This window comes from Physeter macrocephalus, chromosome 8 (assembly GCF_002837175.3).
Source record: "Physeter macrocephalus isolate SW-GA chromosome 8, ASM283717v5, whole genome shotgun sequence".
Classification (NCBI taxonomy): Eukaryota; Metazoa; Chordata; class Mammalia; order Artiodactyla; family Physeteridae; genus Physeter; species Physeter macrocephalus.
Window position 1 is genome coordinate 29,751,038 of NC_041221.1, and position 4,429 is coordinate 29,755,466.

Consider the following 4,429-nt stretch of genomic DNA (forward strand, 5'->3'; position numbering starts at 1 on the left):
CCACCAGTACTCGTGCTTTCTCCTGGTCCTGCAAATTTTTTGGAGCTCAAGTCACAGAGTGGTAAGGTTGTAGTTTCTCAGCTCCGTTAGCCTTTACTATTAATTAATTACCAACTGCTTCGTATGTCACAGAATTTTCGGTGTTATTAAGCCACTGGCACCCCCCCCCCACTGGCTTTTCAATATCTTGTGGATTTATTTAGATATTCTTATTTTAATAGGGTTTGAGAAGGGAAGGTGATAACTATGCCTCTCATTATGTAAACTGGACCAGAACTCAAATGTTCTTTATGTAAAAAGATTGCCTATGTTCAAAATTAGGCTCCATCATTTACCAGCTGTATGACTTGGACAAATTACTGTGCCTCAGTTTCCTTATTTGCAAAATGTGAATAATAGGACATAGTGTTGCCATAGAGAGACCCTGTTCAGGGAACTCCATAAAATCTAGCTGTTGTTATTATTTTCTCTGTCATATATATTGTAAAAGTTGTCTTCTACTTGTAATTCTGTATGTTTATGTGTGTATATATATAGGAGTGTGTGTACATATCTTTATGCTTTTCAATAATAAAGGCTAGCACTTATATAGTGCTTACCATGTACCTTTTAAGCACTTCACATATATTAATCTATCGTTCAGAAGGAGAAATTACAATGGAAATTAGAAAATATTTTGAACTGATAATGAAAACAAAACCTAATAAAAATTATGGGGTGTGTTTTCCATTATGTTTCCTAATTACCCATCACTGGTGTCTTAAAAATGTTTTAGTTTCTGTTCATTTATTTTGAATCTAGTTTTAATGCTGAACAAAGCCTCAGGCAGAGGGCTTATGAGCTATTAGTTTATTAGGAATTACCATTTCTGGGAGCAGGAAAGAGGCACAAGGGGAGTGAAGAGGGGGAGATGGGCGATTCCATGTGAGCATGCACTGCGGAGATGGCTGTCTGTAGGTGTGCTCGCTCCAAGCCCAGGACCCACCCCTGAGGAGCTATGTGAACTGCGCTTCCAGTCTTGGTGGTGTGGGTGTCGGGAGATGTGAAGGGAATGGGGAAGAATGGCACATTCTTTGGCAAGGAAGGGGAAATACTTTACCAGCTTCCATCCTCTTCCTTCTCTCTGGGATATTAGCTCCCCAATTCCCAGCCTTAGCAGAAATCCAACCCAATAAGCTCCTTTATCTCCAAGAACTTGGTCCCTCAAGTCCAAGCTGCTTCAGCTGTCTCTAAGCTTTCAAACAGAATCCCTTTTTCAATATATCCAGCTTTCCTGGTAGTTCTCCTAGAAGCACTGGTCTACTACAAACCATATCATTGAGGTCAGAAGTGAAAGTTCATCTGTATGTTTTGATTTGTGATTTTTTTCATTGCTATTTTTCCCTAAATAATTAAGAGTTTTAGTTTTGATTAACTCTTGGCCGAAGAATCATTAAGAAGTATATTGGGTTTTGTTTTTGTCAATTAGTTTTCTATTGCTGTTGCTCTAAAACTTGGTAGATTAAAACTACAGCATAAATTATCTCACCATTTCTATGGGTCGAGAACCTGGGCAGGGCTCAGCTGAGTGCCCCTGGCTTAGCACCTGTCCCAGGCTGCAAGCAAGGTGCCAGCCAGGACTGAACCACCTTAAGGTTCCACTGGGAAAGGACCTGCCTCCAAGCTCACTCATGGGTTTGTTGGCTCAATTCCATTTTTCCAAAGGATACTGAAGTGAGGGCCTCAGTTCCGCCCTGGCTGCTGCCCTGTGGGGTCTTCAGTTCCTTGCCAGGTGGGCAGTTCAACAGGGCAGCTGGCTTCATCAACTGAGAAAGTGAGAAGAGCCAGAGAGAGGGAATTCAGCAAGAGGGAAATCAGTCTTTTGTAACCTACTCTTGGAAGTAATATCCCATCACTTTTATTGTATTCTATTCATTAGAAACAAGTCCCTGGGTCCAGCCCACCCTCTAGGCTTTTTCTTTCTTTCTTTCTTTTTTATTGAAGTATGGTTGATTTACATTATTATATTAGTTTCAGGTGTACAACATAGTGATTTGATATTTTTATAGATTATAGTCCATTTAAAGTTTTTACAGAATATTGGCTATATTCCCTGAGCTGTAGCTTATTTATTTTATACATAGAAATTTGTGCCTGTTAATCTAGGCTTTTTCTATGTTTGAAGAATCCCCCATTGTACTTGGAAAATCCTATAAACCTCTACAGAAAATGAAAACGTCAGACGCCGCATATTCACTACCTTCCTGGTGGCTGGCATACAGATACATGATCTATGCTTATTCACTGAGGTGTGCCACTGCAGACGTTGAAATCAAAGCATCTTATGGGAAGAAACAGGGTGGCGGCAGCAGGGCAGCGGTATCCAAGTGCCAGGCACAGCAGCGAGGTGGACGCATTTCAGATCCAGCATTCAATACTTCTGCAGTCCAAGCTGTAATATCTTTGCCTGATTATCTGCCTACTTCCTGGTTACCTAGACTCCAAGCCTGATTCTGGGACCCTCTGGGAGATATTGTGAATTAACCAATATTTTTAAGTAAATTCCTTTTTCGTTAAATTAACCAGAATGGTTTTCTTTAGCTTGCAGTGAAGAAAGCTGAGTGCTCAAATGTCCTCATTATCACTTTACTCCATTCCTTCTAGTGTCCTCATCAAGATCAGCAGCTCTCCATCTCTGCTCTTCATCTTCCATTTTCATTTCTTTTTTCTTTCTTCTTTTGCCTCACCTTTTTGTATTTTTGTCCTTTCCTGTGTATTCTAAGATATGTGTGTGTGTGTTTCACCTAATGATTTGTTTTTCTGCAGTATCAATGGGTCTTCAAATGACAACTTGACTTCTGTAATTTTTTCTTTGCATTGTTTTCAGTCTTCCCCTTTGCAATCAGTTATTTCTTATTTCTACCTCTGCCCCTCAGGTGTATTCTTATTCATGTGAGACTGGGGTTTTCATCTCTTCAGCAATCTCTTCTTTCCAGAATTTATCTACTCTTAAATTTTATTGAGCATAAAAGCAAATGTTTCCCCCAACTAACCTTTGTTTTCCATAGTAAAATTTTAAATGTAGACTCTTTTCCTGTATCTTAAGTGCTATGTTCTCTGTCCTCTGAGGTGCAGAATCTTTTCAAAGATCCACTATGATGAGGAATATAAGTTCCTTCAGGGGACTCACTGTCCACCTGGTTGCTGTTAGAATCATCTCAGATTTCACCTAGGAAGCATGATGATCTGCATGGCCCTAGCAAACATTTTTTTAAAATTTAGATTAAATCTAAAGTCACAGAACAAATATGGTATATTCTTTATAGTCTTGACTTCCAAACAGGAGACTTCAAAGGTAGAATATGTTGCTTATAGGTTAACATATAAAAAAATTCCACCACAAAGTGATCAAAGTCAACTGACAAATAGCAAACTGCAAAAAATTTAGCAATATTCATGTAAAGATTAATGTCTTTAATGCCCATAAATATATATAATGCTTACTATAAATATTATTGATTTATTATAATATATTGATAAGAAAGAAACCAATAATCTTATAGACATGGGCAAATGTCATGAACAGATAATTCACAGAAAAGGAAATATAAATATTTTTATACTTATGAAAATATATTTACCTCAAAATAAGAGAATTGCAAATGAAATACAATATGATTGCATTTCTTACCTGTCATCTTGGCAAAATTATATGGCACACTGAGTGGGCAAAGGTTTGGAGAAATAGGAACATCATACATTGGTGGCGTAATTTTTGTACAATCTTTATGAATGTTGTCAATAGCTATTAAAGTTTAAAATGTGTATACCTCTTGCCTCAGCAATTCCACTTTGGGGCTTTTATCTTACAGATGCACTTACACATATGCTTAAAGATAGTGTACTATACTTTTTAATTGTGGCATCTTCTATAGCAGCAAAAGATTAAAACAACTTAAATTTCCACCAATAGGAAAATCATAAAATAAATTATCGGACATCATACGATGGAATACCATGCAACACTGAAAACACTGACATAACCCTGGTCATTCAAACATAGAATAATTGCTGAGATGCGTTGGAAATAGTAGAAAAGAAAACAGAGTCCTGGATAGTATTTATATCATATTATCACCTGAGAGAAATAAAAAGGAAGCACCTACCTAAATCCTGGATGTGCATTGATTAGTTCTAAAAGGATACAAGAAACAATAATATGATACAAGTCATATTATTGACTCTTAGAAAAAGCACTGTGGGACAGGTGGGCAAGGGTGGTATATAGAGTTACTTTTTACTCTGTGGCTTCTGTAGCATTTGAAATTTGACCATACACATGATTTCAAAAATACAACAATCAGGGCTTCCCTGGTGGCGCAGTGCTTGAGAGTCCGCCTGCCGATGCAGGGGACACGGGTTCGTGCCCCAGTCTGGGAAGATCCCACAT